This window comes from Somniosus microcephalus, chromosome 6, assembly GCF_052327205.1.
Source record: "Somniosus microcephalus isolate GS21.2 chromosome 6, FLI_Smic_1.0, whole genome shotgun sequence".
Lineage (NCBI taxonomy): Eukaryota > Metazoa > Chordata > Chondrichthyes > Squaliformes > Somniosidae > Somniosus > Somniosus microcephalus.
Genome location: NC_140992.1, coordinates 125,588,582 through 125,611,428, shown reverse-complemented (window position 1 = coordinate 125,611,428; position 22,847 = coordinate 125,588,582).

Here is a 22,847-nt window from a genome sequence, read left to right as displayed (position 1 = left end):
AACACCTACACACACAAACACTTACACACACAAACACCGACACACACAAACACCTACACACACAAACACCTACACACACAAACACCGACACACACAAACACCGACACACACAAACACCTACACAAACAAACACCTACACACACAAACACCAGCACACACAAACACCTGCACACACAAATACCTACACACACACACACCGACACAGACACACCTACACCCTCACACTCTGACACACACAAACACCGACACATACTACACCAACACACACAAACACCTACACACACAAACACCGACACACACAAACACCTACACACAAAAACAGCTACACACACAAACACCGACACACACAAACACCGACACACACAAACACCGACACACACAAACTCCGACACACACAAAGACCTACACACACAAACACCGACACACACAAACACCTACACACAAAAACAGCTACACATACAAACACCTACACACACAAACACCTACACACACAAACACCTACACACACAAACACCGACAGACACAAACACCTACACACACAAACAGCTACACACACAAACACCGACACACACAAACACCGACACACACAAACACATACACAAACAAACACCTACACACACAAACACCGACACACACAAACACCTACACACACAAATACCTACACACACACACACCGACACACACAAACACCTACACCCTCACACACTGACACATACAAACAACTACACACACACACATACACCGTCACACACATACACCTACACACACAAACATCTACACACACATACACCTACACACACAAACATCTACACACACAAACACCTACACACACAAACACCGACACACACAAACACCGACACACACAAAAACTGACACACACAAAAACCAACACACACAAACACCGACACACACAAACACCGACACACACAGACACCGATACACACAAACACCAACACACACAAACACCGACACACACAAACACCTACACACACAAACACCGACACACATGAACACTGACACACACAAACACCTACACACAAAAACAACGACACACACAAACACCTACACACAAAAACACCGACACACACAAACACCAATACACACAAACTCCTACACACACAAACACCGACACACACAAACACCTACACACACAAACAGGTACACACACAAACACTTACACACACAAACACCGACACACACAAACACCAACACACACAAACACCGACACACACAAACACCGACACACACAAACACCGACACACAAAAACACCAACACACAAACACCTACACACACGAACACCGACAGACACAAACACCAACACACAAAAACAGCTACACACACAAACACCAACACACACAAGCACCTACACACACAAACACCGACACACACAAACACCGACACACACAAACACCTACACACAAAAACAGCTGCACACACAAACACCTACACACACCAACACCTACACACACAAACACCGACAGACACAAACACCTACACACACAAACAGCTACACACACAAACACCGACACACACAATCACCTACACACACAAATACCTGCACACACACACACCGACACACACACACCTACACCCTCACACACTGACACATACAAACACCTACAGACACACACACACCGACACACACATACACCTACACACACAAACACCTACACACACAAACACCTACACACACAAACACCGTCACACACAAACACCTACACACATGGACAACTACACACACAAACACCGACGCACACAAAAACCAACACACACAGACACCGACACACACAAACACCTACACACACAAACACCGACACACACAAACACATACACACACAAATACTGACACACACGAACACCTACACACATAAACAGCGACACACACAAACACCTACACACACAACACCGACACACACAAACACCAACACACACAAACACCTACACACACAAGTACCTACACACACACACCGACACACACACACCTACACCCTCACACACCTACACACACCAACACCAACCCACACAAACACCGACAGACACAAACACCTACACACACAAACAGCTACACACACAAACACCGACACACACAAACACCGACACACACAAACACATACACAAACAAACACCTACACACACAAACACCGACACACACAAACACCTACACACACAAATACCTACACACACACACACCGACACACACACACCTACATCCTCACACACTGACACATACAAACACCTGCACACACACACACACCGACACACACATACACATACACACACAAACATCTACACACACAAACGCCTACACACACAAACACCGATACACACAAGCACCTACACACATGGACAACTACACACACAAACACCGACACACACAAAAACCAACACACACAGACACCGACTCACACGAACACCTAAACACACAAACACCGACACACACAAACACATACACACACAAATACCGACACACACAAACACCGACACACACGAACACCTACATACACAAACAGCGACACACACAAACACCTACACACACAAACACCGACACACACAAACACCGACACACACAAACAACGACACACACAAACACCAACACACACAAACACCGACACACAAAAACACCAACACACAAAAACACCAACATACACAAACACCTACACACACAAACACCGACACACACAAACACCGACACACACAAACACCTACACACACAAAAACCAACACACACAATCACCGACACACACAAACACTGACACAGACAGACACCGACACACACAAACACAAACACACACAAACACCGACACACACAAACACCTACAAACGCAAACACCGACACACATGAACACCGACACACACAAACACCTACACACAAAAGCACCAACACACACAAAGACCTACACACACAAACACCGACACACACAAACAACAATACACACAAACTCGTACACACACAAACACCGACACACACAAACACATACACACACAAACAGGTACACACACAATCACCTACACACACAAACACTTGCACACACAAACACCGACACACAGAAACACCTACACACAAAAACACCTACACACACAAAAACCGACACACATAAACACCGACACACACAACCACCTACACAAACAAACACCTACACACACAAACACCAGCACACACAAACACCTACACACACAAATACCTACACACACACACACCGACACACACACACCTACACCCTCACACACTGACACACACAAACACCGACACACACTACACCAACACACACAAACACCTACACACACAAACACCGACACACACAAACACCTACACACAAAAACAGCTACACACACAAACACCTACACACACCAACACCGACACACACAAACACCGACACACACAAACACCTAGACACACAAACACCGACACACACAAACTCCGACACACACAAACACCTACACACACAAACACCGACACACACAAACACCTACACACAAAAACAGCTACACACACAAACACCTACACACACAAACACCTACACACACAAACATCTACACACACAAACACCGACAGACACAAACACGTACACACACATACAGCTACACACACAAACACCGACACACACAAACACCGACACACACAAACACATACACAAACAAATACCTACACACACAAACACCGACACACACAAACACCTACACACACAAATACCTACACACACACACAACGACACACACACACCTACACCCTCACACACTGACACATATAAACACCTACACACACACACACACACTGTCACACACATACACCTACACACACAAACATCGACACCCACAAACACCTACACACACAAACACCGACACACACAAACACCTACACACATGAACAACTACAAACACAAACACCGACACACACAAAAACCAACACACACAAAAACCGACACACACTAACACCGACACACACAAACAACGACACACACAAACACCAACACACACAAACACCGACACACAAAAACACCAACACACACAAACACCAACATACACAAACACCTACACACACAATCACCTACACACACAAACACCAACACACAGAAACACCGACACACACAAACACCGACACACACAAACACCGACACACACACACATACACAAACAAACACCTACACACACAAACACCGACACACACAAACACCTACACACACAAATACCTACACACACACACACCGACACACACACACCTACACCCTCACACACTGACACATACAAACACCTACACACACACACACACCGACACACACATACACCTACACACACAAACATCTACACACACAAACACCTACACACACAAACACGGACACACACAAACACCTACACACATGCACAATTACACACACAAACACCGACACACACAAAAACCAACACACACAAACACCGACACACACGAACACCTACGCACACAAACACCGACACACACAAACACATACACACACAAATACCGACACACAAAACACCGACACACACGAACACCTACACACATAAACAGCGACACACACAAACACCTACACAGACAAACACCGACACACACAAATACCGACACACACAAACAACGACTCACACAAACACCAACACACACAAACACCGACACACAAAAACAACAACACACAAAAACACCAACATACACAAACACCTACACACACAATCACCTACACACACAAACACCTACACACACAAACACCGACACACACAAACACCTACACACGCAAACACCGACACACATGAACACCGACACACACAAACACCAACACACAAAAACACCAACACACACAAACACCTACACACACAAACACCGACACACACAAACAACAATACACACAAACTCCTACACACACAAACACCGACACACACAAACACATACACACACAAACAGGTACACACACAAACACCTACACACACAAACACTTACACACACAAACACCGACACACACAAACACCTACAGACACAAACACCGACACACACAAACACCGACACACACAAACACCGACACACACAAACAACTACACAAGCAAACACGTACACACACAAACACCAACACATAAAACACCTACACACACAAATACCTACACACACACACACCGACACACACACCTACACCCTCACACACTGACACACACAAACACCGACACACACTACACCAACACACACAAACACCTACACACACAAACACCAACACACACAAACACCTACAAACAAAAACAGCTACACACACAAACACCTACACACACAAACACCGACACACACAAACACCGACACACACAAACACCGACACACACAGACACTGACACACACAAACACCAACACACACAAACACCGACACACACAAACACCTACACACACAAACACCGACACACATGAACACCGACACACACAAACACATACACAAACAAACAGCTACACACACAAACACCGACACACACAAACCCCTACACACACAAATGCCTACACACACACACCGACACACACACACCTACACACACAAACATGTACACACACAAACACCTACACACACAAACACCGACACACACAAACACCTACACATATGAGCAACTACACACACAAACACCGACACGCACAAAAACCAACACACACAAACACCGACACTCACGAACACCTACACACACAAACACCGACACACACAAACACATACACACACAAATACCGACACGCACAAACACCGACACACACGAACACCTACACACAAAAACCGCGACACACACAAACACCTACACAGACAAACACTGATACACACTAACACCGACACACACAGACAATGACACACACAAACACCAACACACACAAACACCGACACACAAAAACACCAACACACACAAACACCAACATACACAAACACCTGCACACACAATCACCTACACACACAAACACCTACACACACAAGCACCGACACACACAAACACCGACACACACAAACACCAACACACACAAACACTGACACACACAAACAACTACACACACAAGCACTGACACACACAAACACCGACACACAGAAACACCGACACACACAAACACCGACACACACAAACACCTACACACACAAACACCGACACACACAAACACCGACACACACAAACACCTATACACACAAACACCGACACACACAAACACCGACACACACAAAAACTGACACACACAAAAACCAACGCACACAAACACCGACACACACAAACACCGACACACACAGACACCGACACACACAAACACCAACACACACAAACACCGACACACACAAACACCTACACACACAAACACCGACACACATGAACACCGACACACACAAACACCTACACACAAAAACAACGACACACACAAACACCTACACACAAAAACACCGACACACACAAACACCAATACACACAAACTCCTACACACACAAACACCGACACACACAAACACCTACACACACAAACAGGTACACACACAAACACCTACACACACAAACACTTACACACACAAACACCGACACACACAAACACCTACACACACAAACACTGACACACACAAACACCGACACACACAAACACCGACACACAAAAACACCAACACACAAACACCTACACACACAAACACCGACAGACACAAACACCAACACACAAAAACAGCTACACACACAAACACCAACACACACAAACACCTACACACACAAACACCGACACACACAAACACCGACACACACAAACACCTACACACAAAAACAGCTACACACACAAACACCGACACACACCAACACCTACACACACAAACACCGACAGACACAAACACCTACACACACAAACAGCTACACACACAAACACCGACACACACAATCACCTACACACACAAATACCTGCACACACACACACCGACACACACACACCTACACCCTCACACACTGACACATACAAACACCTACACACACACACACACCGACACACACATACACCTACACACACAAACACCTACACACACAAACACCTACACACACAAACACCGTCACACACAAACACCTACACACATGGACAACTACACACACAAACACCGACACACACGAAAACCAACACACACAGACACCGACACACACGAACACCTACACACACAAACACCGACACACACAAACACATACACACACAAATACTGACACACACAAACATCGACACACACGAACACCTACACACATAAACAGCGACACACACAAACACCTACACACACAACACCGACACACACAAACACCGACACACACAAACAACGACACACACAAACACCAACACACACAAACACCGACACACAAAAACACCAACACACAAAAACACTAACATACACAAACACCTACACACACAATCACCTACACACACAAACACCTACACACACAAATACCTACACACACAAACACCGACACACACAAACACCGACACACACAAACACCTACACACACAAACACCGACACACACAAACACCTACACACACAAACACCGACACACACAATCACCGACACACACAAACACCTACACACACAAACACCAACACACACAAACACCGACACACACAAACACCTACACACACAAAAACCAACACACACAAACACCGACACACACAAACACTGACACACACAGACACCGACACACACAAACACAAACACACACAAACACCGACACACACAAACACCTACACACGCAAACACCGACACACATGAACACCGACCCACACAAACACCTACACACAAAAACACCAACACACACAAAAACCTACACACACAAACACCGACACACACAAACACCAATACACACAAACTCCTACACACACAAACACCGACACAAACAAACACATACACACACAAACAGGTACACACACAAACACCTACACACACAAACACTTACACACACAAACACTGACACACACAAACACCTACACACACAAACACCTACACACACAAACACCGACACACACAAACACCGACACACACAAACACCTACACAAACAAACACCTACACACACAAACACCAGCACACACAAACACCTGCACACACAAATACCTACACACACACACACCGACACAGACACACCTACACCCTCACACTCTGACAAACACAAACACCGACACATACTACACCAACACACACAAACACCTACACACACAAACACCGACACACACAAACACCTACACACAAAAACAGCTACACACACAAACACCGACACACACAAACACCGACACACACAAACACCGACACACACAAACTCCGACACACACAAAGACCTACACACACAAACACCGACACACACAAACACCTACACACAAAAACAGCTACACATACAAACACCTACACACACAAACACCTACACACACAAACACCTACACACACAAACACCGACAGACACAAACACCTACACACACAAACAGCTACACACACAAACACCGACACACACAAACACCGACACACACAAACACATACACAAATAAACACCTACACACACAAACACCGACACACACAAACACCTACACACACAAATACCTACACACACACACACCGACACACACAAACACCTACACCCTCACACACTGACACATACAAACACCTACACACACACACATACACCGTCACACACATACACCTACACACACAAACATCTACACACACATACACCTACACACACAAACATCTACACACACAAACACCTACACACACAAACACCGACACACACAAACACCGACACACACAAAAACTGACACACACAAAAACCAACACACACAAACACCGACACACACAAACACCGACACACACAGACACCGATACACACAAACACCAACACACACAAACACCGACACACACAAACACCTACACACACAAACACCGACACACATGAACACCGACACACACAAACACCTACACACAAAAACAACGACACACACAAACACCTACACACAAAAACACCGACACACACAAACACCTACACACACAAACAGGTACACACACAAACACTTACACACACAAACACCAACACACACAAACACCAACACACACAAACACCGACACACACAAACACCGACACACACAAACACCGACACACAAAAACACCAACACACAAACACCTACACACACGAACACCGACAGACGCAAACACCAACACACAAAAACAGCTACACACACAAACACCAACACACACAAGCACCTACACACACAAACACCGACACACACAAACACCGACACACACAAACACCTACACACAAAAACAGCTGCACACACAAACACCTACACACACCAACACCTACACACACAAACACCGACAGACACAAACACCTACACACACAAACAGCTACACACACAAACACCGACACACACAATCACCTACACACACAAATACCTGCACACACACACACCGACACACACACACCTACACCCTCACACACTGACACATACAAACACCTACAGACACACACACACCGACACACACATACACCTACACACACAAACACCTACACACACAAACACCTACACACACAAACACCGTCACACACAAACACCTACACACATGGACAACTACACACACAAACACCGACGCACACAAAAACCAACACACACAGACACCGACACACACAAACACCTACACACACAAACACCGACACACACAAACACATACACACACAAATACTGACACACACAAACACCGACACACACGAACACCTACACACATAAACAGCGACACACACAAACACCTACACACACAACACCGACACACACAAACACCAACACACACAAACACCTACACACACAAGTACCTACACACACACACACCGACACACACACACCTACACCCTCACACACCTACACACACCAACACCAACCCACACAAACACCGACAGACACAAACACCTACACACACAAACAGCTACACACACAAACACCGACACACACAAACACCGACACACACAAACACATACACAAACAAACACCTACACACACAAACACCGACACACACAAACACCTACACACACAAATACCTACACACACACACACCGACACACACACACCTACATCCTCACACACTGACACATACAAACACCTGCACACACACACACACCGACACACACATACACATACACACACAAACATCTACACACACAAACACCTACACACACAAACACCGATACACACAAGCACCTACACACATGGACAACTACACACACAAACACCGACACACACAAAAACCAACACACACAGACACCGACTCACACGAACACCTAAACACACAAACACCGACACACACAAACACATACACACACAAATACCGACACACACAAACACCGACACACACGAACACCTACATACACAAACAGCGACACACACAAACACCTACACACACAAACACCGACACACACAAACACCGACACACACAAACAACGACACACACAAACACCAACACACACAAACACCGACACACAAAAACACCAACACACAAAAACACCAACATACACAAACACCTACACACACAAACACCGACACACACAAACACCGACACACACAAACACCTACACACACAAAAACCAACACACACAATCACCGACACACACAAACACTGACACAGACAGACACCGACACACACAAACACAAACACACACAAACACCGACACACACAAACACCTACAAACGCAAACACCGACACACATGAACACCGACACACACAAACACCTACACACAAAAGCACCAACACACACAAAGACCTACACACACAAACACCGACACACACAAACAACAATACACACAAACTCGTACACACACAAACACCGACACACACAAACACATACACACACAAACAGGTACACACACAATCACCTACACACACAAACACTTGCACACACAAACACCGACACACAGAAACACCTACACACACAAACACCTACACACACAAAAACCGACACACATAAACACCGACACACACAACCACCTACACAAACAAACACCTACACACACAAACACCAGCACACACAAACACCTACACACACAAATACCTACACACACACACACCGACACACACACACCTACACCCTCACACACTGACACACACAAACACCGACACACACTACACCAACACACACAAACACCTACACACACAAACACCGACACACACAAACACCTACACACAAAAACAGCTACACACACAAACACCTACACACACCAACACCGACACACACAAACACCGACACACACAAACACCTAGACACACAAACACCGACACACACAAACTCCGACACACACAAACACCTACACACACAAACACCGACACACACAAACACCTACACACAAAAACAGCTACACACACAAACACCTACACACACAAACACCTACACACACAAACATCTACACACACAAACACCGACAGACACAAACACGTACACACACATACAGCTACACACACAAACACTGACACACACAAACACCGACACACACAAACACATACACAAACAAATACCTACACACACAAACACCGACACACACAAACACCTACACACACAAATACCTACACACACACAACGACACACACACACCTACACCCTCACACACTGACATATATAAACACCTACACACACACACACACACTGTCACACACATACACCTACACACACAAACATCTACACCCACAAACACCTACACACACAAACACCGACACACACAAACACCTACACACATGAACAACTACAAACACAAACACCGACACACACAAAAACCAACACACACAAAAACCGACACACACTAACACCGACACACACAAACAACGACACACACAAACACCAACACACACAAACACCGACACACAAAAACACCAACACACACAAACACCAACATACACAAACACCTACACACACAATCACCTACACACACAAACACCAACACACAGAAACACCGACACACACAAACACTGACACACACAAACACCGACACACACACACATACACAAACAAACACCTACACACACAAACACCGACACACACAAACACCTACACACACAAATACCTACACACACACACACCGACACACACACACCTACACCCTCACACACTGACACATACAAACACCTACACACACACACACACCGACACACACATACACCTACACACACAAACATCTACACACACAAACACCTACACACACAAACACGGACACACACAAACACCTACACACATGCACAATTACACACACAAACACCGACACACACAAAAACCAACACACACAAACACCGACACACACGAACACCTACGCACACAAACACCGACAAACACAAACACATACACACACAAATACCGACACACAAAACACCGACACACACGAACACCTACACACATAAACAGCGACACACACAAACACCTACACAGACAAACACCGACACACACAAATACCGACACACACAAACAACGACTCACACAAACACCAACACACACAAACACCGACACACAAAAACAACAACACACAAAAACACCAACATACACAAACACCTACACACACAATCACCTACACACACAAACACCTACACACACAAACACCGACACACACAAACACCTACACACGCAAACACCGACACACATGAACACCGACACACACAAACACCAACACACAAAAACACCAACACACACAAACACCTACACACACAAACACCGACACACACAAACACCAATACACACAAACTCCTACACACACAAACACCGACACACACAAACACATACACACACAAACAGGTACACACACAAACACCTACACACACAAACACTTACACACACAAACACCGACACACACAAACACCTACAGACACAAACACCTACACACACAAACACCGACACACACAAACACCGACACACACAAACAACTACACAAGCAAACACGTACACACACAAACACCAACACATAAAACACCTACACACACAAATACCTACACACACACACACCGACACACACACCTACACCCTCACACACTGACACACACAAACACCGACACACACTACACCAACACCACAAACACCTACACACACAAACACCAACACACACAAACACCTACAAACAAAAACAGCTACACACACAAACACCTACACACACAAACACCGACACACACAAACACCGACACACACAAACACCGACACACACAGACACTGACACACACAAACACCAACACACACAAACACCGACACACACAAACACCTACACACACAAACACCGACACACATGAACACCGACACACACAAACACATACACAAACAAACAGCTACACACACAAACACCGACACACACAAACCCCTACACACACAAATGCCTACACACACACACCGACACACACACACCTACACACACAAACATGTACACACACAAACACCTACACACACAAACACCGACACACACAAACACCTACACATATGAGCAACTACACACACAAACACCGACACGCACAAAAACCAACACACACAAACACCGACACTCACGAACACCTACACACACAAACACCGACACACACAAACACATACACACACAAATACCGACACGCACAAACACCGACACACACGAACACCTACACACAAAAACCGCGACACACACAAACACCTACACAGACAAACACTGATACACACTAACACCGACACACACAGACAACGACACACACAAACACCAACACACACAAACACCGACACACAAAAACACCAACACACACAAACACCAACATACACAAACACCTGCACACACAATCACCTACACACACAAACACCTACACACACAAACACCGACACACACAAACACCGACACACACAAACACCAACACACACAAACACTGACACACACAAACAACTACACACACAAGCACTGACACACACAAACACCGACACACAGAAACACCGACACACACAAACACCGACACACACAAACACCTACACACACAAACACCGACACACACAAACACCGACACACACAAACACCTATACACACAAACACCGACACACACAAACACCGACACACACAAAAACTGACACACACAAAAACCAACGCACACAAACACCGACACACACAAACACCGACACACACAGACACCGACACACACAAACACCAACACACACAAACACCGACACACACAAACACCTACACACACAAACACCGACACACATGAACACCGACACACACAAACACCTACACACAAAAACAACGACACACACAAACACCTACACACAAAAACACCGACACACACAAACACCAATACACACAAACTCCTACACACACAAGCACCGACACACACAAACACCTACACACACAAACAGGTACACACACAAACACCTACACACACAAACACTTACACACACAAACACCGACACACACAAACACCTACACACACAAACACTGACACACACAAACACCGACACACACAAACACCGACACACAAAAACACCAACACACAAACACCTACACACACAAACACCGACAGACACAAACACCAACACACAAAAACAGCTACACACACAAACACCAACACACACAAACACCTACACACACAAACACCGACACACACAAACACCGACACACACAAACACCTACACACAAAAACAGCTACACACACAAACACCGACACACACCAACACCTACACACACAAACACCGACAGACACAAACACCTACACACACAAACAGCTACACACACAAACACCGACACACACAATCACCTACACACACAAATACATGCACACACACACACCGACACACACACACCTACACCCTCACACACTGACACATACAAACACCTACACACACACACCGACACACACATACACCTACACACACAAACACCTACACACACAAACACCTACACACACAAACACCGTCACACACAAACACCTACACACATGGACAACTACACACACAAACACCGACACACACGAAAACCAACACACACAGACACCGACACACATGAACACCTACACACACAAACACCGACACACACAAACACATACACACACAAATACTGACACACACAAACATCGACACACACGAACACCTACACACATAAACAGCGACACACACAAACACCTACACACACAACACCGACACACACAAACACCGACACACACAAACAACGACACACACAAACACCAACACACACAAACACCGACACACAAAAACACCAACACACAAAAACACTAACATACACAAACACCTACACACACAATCACCTACACACACAAACACCTACACACACAAATACCTACACACACAAACACCGACACACACAAACACCGACACACACAAACACCGACACACACAAACAACTACACACACAAGCACCGACACACACAAACACCGACACACACAAACACCTACACACACAAACACCGACACACACAAACACCTACACACACAAACACCGACACACATGAACACCGACACACACAAACACCTACACACAAAAACAACGACACACACAAACACCTACACACAAAAACACCGACACACACAAACACCAATACACACAAACTCCTACACACACAAACACCGACACACACAAACACCTACACACACAAACAGGTACACACACAAACACCTACACACACAAACACTTACACACACAAACACCGACACACACAAACACCTACACACACAAACACTGACACACACAAACACCGACACACACAAACACCGACACACAAAAACACCAACACACAAACACCTACACACACAAACACCGACAGACACAAACACCAACACACAAAAGCAGCTACACACACAAACACCAACACACATACACCTACACACACAAACACCGACACACACAAACACCGACACACACAAACACCTACACACAAAAATAGCTACACACACAAACACCTACACACACCAACACCTACACACACAAACACCGACAGACACAAACACCTACACACACAAACAGCTACACACACAAACACCGACACACACAATCACCTACACACACAAATACCTGCACACACACACACCGACACACACACACCTACACCCTCACACACTGACACATACAAACACCTACACACACACACACACCGACACACACATACACCTACACACACAAACACCTACACACACAAACACCTACACACACAAACACCGTCACACACAAACACCTACACACATGGACAACTACACACACAAACACCGACACACACGAAAACCAACACACGCAGACACCGACACACACGAACACCTACACACACAAACAACGACACACACAAACACATACACACACAAATACTGACACACACAAACATCGACACACACGAACACCTACACACATAAACAGCGACACACACAAACTCCTACACACACAACACCGACACACACAAACACCGACACACACAAACAACGACACACACAAACACCAACACAGACAAACACCGACACACAAAAACACCAACACACAAAAACACTAACATACACAAACACCTACACACACAATCACCTACACACACAAACACCTACACACACAAATACCTACACACACAAACACCGACACACACAAACACCGACACACACAAACACCGACACACACAAACAACTACACACACAAGCACCGACACACACAAACACCGACACACACAAACACCTACACACACAAACACCGACACACACAAACACCTACACACACAAACACCGACACACACAATCACCGACACACACAAACACCTACACACACAAACACCAACACACACAAACACCGACACACACAAACACCTACACACACAAAAACCAACACACACAAACACCGACACACACAAACACTGACACACACAGACACCGACACACACAAACACAAACACACACAAACACCGACACACACAAACACCTACACACGCAAACACCGACACACATGAACACCGACCCACACAAACACCTACACACAAAAACACCAACACACACAAAAACCTACACACACAAACACCGACACACACAAACACCAATACACACAAACTCCTACACACACAAACACCGACACAAACAAACACATACACACACAAACAGGTACACACACAAACACCTACACACACAAACACTTACACACACAAACACCGACACACACAAACACCTACACACACAAACACCTGCACACACAAACACCGACACACACAAACACCGACACACACAAACATCTACACAAACAAACACCTACACACACAAACACCAGCACACACAAACACCTGCACACACAAATACCTACACACACACACACCGACACAGACACACCTACACCCTCACACTCTGACACACACAAACACCGACACATACTACACCAACACACACAAACACCTACACACACAAACACCGACACACACAAACACCTACACACAAAAACAGCTACACACACAAACACCGACACACACAAACACCGACACACACAAACACCGACACACACAAACTCCGACACACACAAAGACCTACACACACAAACACCGACACACACAAACACCTACACACAAAAACAGCTACACATACAAACACCTACACACACAAACACCTACACACACAAACACCTACACACACAAACACCGACAGACACAAACACCTACACACACAAACAGCTACACACACAAACACCAACACACACAAACACCGACACACACAAACACATACACAAACAAACACCTACACTCACAAACACCGACACACACAAACACCTACACACACAAATACCTACACACACACACACCGACACACACAAACACCTACACCCTCACACACTGACACATACAAACACCTACACACACACACATACACCGTCACACACATACACCTACACACACAAACATCTACACACACATACACCTACACACACAAACATCTACGCACACAAACACCTACACACACAAACACCGACACACACAAACACCGACACACACAAAAACTGACACACACAAAAACCAACACACACAAACACCGACACACACAAACACCGACACACACAAACACCGACACACACAAACACCGACACACAAAAACACCAACACACAAACACCTACACACACGAACACCGACAGACACAAACACCAACACACAAAAACAGCTACACACACAAACACCAACACACACAAGCACCTACACACACAAACACCGACACACACAAACACCGACACACACAAACACCTACACACAAAAACAGCTGCACACACAAACACCTACACACACCAACACCTACACACACAAACACCGACAGACACAAACACCTACACACACAAACAGCTACACACACAAACACCGACACACACAATCACCTACACACACAAATACCTGCACACACACACACCGACACACACACACCTACACCCTCACACACTGACACATACAAACACCTACAGACACACACACACCGACACACACATACACCTACACACACAAACACCTACACACACAAACACCTACACACACAAACACCGTCACACACAAACACCTACACACATTGACAACTACACACACAAACACCGACGCACACAAAAACCAACACACACAGACACTGACACACACAAACACCTACACACACAAACACCGACACACACAAACACATACACACACAAATACTGACACACACAAACACCGACACACACGAACACCTACACACATAAACAGCGACACACACAAACACCTACACACACAACACCGACACACACAAACACCGACACACACAAACACCTACACACACAAGTACCTACACACACACACACCGACACACACACACCTACACCCTCACACACCTACACACACCAACACCAACCCACACAAACACCGACAGACACAAACACCTACACACACAAACAGCTACACACACAAACACCGACACACACAAACACCGACACACACAAACACATACACAAACAAACACCTACACACACAAACACCGACACACACAAACACCTACACACACAAATACCTACACACACACACACCGACACACACACACCTACATCCTCACACACTGACACATACAAACACCTGCACACACACACACACCGACACACACATACACATACACACACAAACATCTACACACACAAACACCTACACACACAAACACCGATACACACAAGCACCTACACACATGGACAACTACACTCACAAACACCGACACACACAAAAACCAACACACACAGACACCGACTCACACGAACACCTAAACACACAAACACCGACACACACAAACACATACACACACAAATACCGACACACACAAACACCGACACACACGAACACCTACATACACAAACAGCGACACACACAAACACCTACACACACAAACACCGACACACACAAACACCGACACACACAAACAACGACACACACAAACACCAACACACACAAACACCGACACACAAAAACACCAACACACAAAAACACCAACATACACAAACACCTACACACACAAACACCGACACACACAAACACCGACACACACAAACACCTACACACACAAAAACCAACACACACAATCACCGACACACACAAACACTGACACAGACAGACACCGACACACACAAACACAAACACACACAAACACCGACACACACAAACACCTACAAACGCAAACACCGACACACATGAACACCGACACACACAAACACCTACACACAAAAGCACCAACACACACAAAGACCTACACACACAAACACCGACACACACAAACAACAATACACACAAACTCGTACACACACAAACACCGACACACACAAACACATACACACACAAACAGGTACACACACAATCACCTACACACACAAACACTTGCACACACAAACACCGACACACAGAAACACCTACACACACAAACACCTACACACACAAAAACCGACACACATAAACACCGACACACACAACCACCTACACAAACAAACACCTACACACACAAACACCAGCACACACAAACACCTACACACACAAATACCTACACACACACACACCGACACACACACACCTACACCCTCACACACTGACACACACAAACACCGACACACACTACACCATCACACACAAACACCTACACACACAAACACCGACACACACAAACACCGACACACAAAAACAGCTACACACACAAACACCTACACACACCAACACCGACACACACAAACACCGACACACACAAACACCTAGACACACAAACACCGACACACACAAACTCCGACACACACAAACACCTACACACACAAACACCGACACACACAAACACCTACACACAAAAACAGCTACACACACAAACACCTACACACACAAACACCTACACACACAAACATCTACACACACAAACACCGACAGACACAAACACGTACACACACATACAGCTACACACACAAACACCGACACACACAAACACCGACACACACAAACACATACACAAACAAATACCTACACACACAAACACCGACACACACAAACACCTACACACACAAATACCTACACACACACACAACGACACACACACACCTACACCCTCACACACTGACACATATAAACACCTACACACACACACACACACTGTCACACACATACACCTACACACACAAACATCTACACCCACAAACACCTACACACACAAACACCGACACACACAAACACCTACACACATGAACAACTACAAACACAAACACCGACACACACAAAAACCAACACACACAAAAACCGACACACACTAACACCGACACACACAAACAACGACACACACAAACACCAACACACACAAACACCGACACACAAAAACACCAACACACACAAACACCAACATACACAAACACCTACACACACAATCACCTACACACACAAACACCAACACACAGAAACACTGACACACACAAACACCGACACACACAAACACCGACACACACACACATACACAAACAAACACCTACACACACAAACACCGACACACACAAACACCTACACACACAAATACCTACACACACACACACCGACACACACACACCTACACCCTCACACACTGACACATACAAACACCTACACACACACACACACCGACACACACATACACCTACACACACAAACATCTACACACACAAACACCTACACACACAAACACGGACACACACAAACACCTACACACATGCACAATTACACACACAAACACCGACACACACAAAAACCAACACACACAAACACCGACACACACGAACACCTACGCACACAAACACCGACACACACAAACACATACACACACAAATACCGACACACAAAACACCGACACACACGAACACCTACACACATAAACAGCGACACACACAAACACCTACACAGACAAACACCGACACACACAAATACCGACACACACAAACAACGACTCACACAAACACCAACACACACAAACACCGACACACAAAAACAACAACACACAAAAACACCAACATACACAAACACCTACACACACAATCACCTACACACACAAACACCTACACACACAAACACCGACACACACAAACACCTACACACGCAAACACCGACACACATGAACACCGACACACACAAACACCAACACACAAAAACACCAACACACACAAACACCTACACACACAAACACCGACACACACAAACGCCAATACACACAAACTCCTACACACACAAACACCGACACACACAAACACATACACACACAAACAGGTACACACACAAACACCTACACACACAAACACTTACACACACAAACACCGACACACACAAACACCTACAGACACAAACACCTACACACACAAACACCGACACACACAAACACCGACACACACAAACAACTACACAAGCAAACACGTACACACACAAACACCAACACATAAAACACCTACACACACAAATACCTACACACACACACACCGACACACACACCTACACCCTCACACACTGACACACACAAACACCGACACACACTACACCAACACACACAAACACCTACACACACAAACACCAACACACACAAACACCTACAAACAAAAACAGCTACACACACAAACACCTACACACACAAACACCGACACACACAAACACCGACACACACAAACACCGACACACACAGACACTGACACACACAAACACCAACACACACAAACACCGACACACACAAACACCTACACACACAAACACCGACACACATGAACACCGACACACACAAACACATACACAAACAAACAGCTACACACACAAACACCGACACACACAAACCCCTACACACACAAATGCCTACACACACACACCGACACACACACACCTACACACACAAACATGTACACACACAAACACCTACACACACAAACACCGACACACACAAACACCTACACATATGAGCAACTACACACACAAACACCGACACGCACAAAAACCAACACACACAAACACCGACACTCACGAACACCTACACACACAAACACCGACACACACAAACACATACACACACAAATACCGACACGCACAAACACCGACACACACGAACACCTACACACAAAAACCGCGACACACACAAACACCTACACAGACAAACACTGATACACACTAACACCGACACACACAGACAACGACACACACAAACACCAACACACACAAACACCGACACACAAAAACACCAACACACACAAACACCAACATACACAAACACCTGCACACACAATCACCTACACACACAAACACCTACACACACAAACACCGACACACACAAACACCGACACACACAAACACCAACACACACAAACACTGACACACACAAACAACTACACACACAAGCACTGACACACACAAACACCGACACACAGAAACACCGACACACACAAACACCGACACACACAAACACCTAC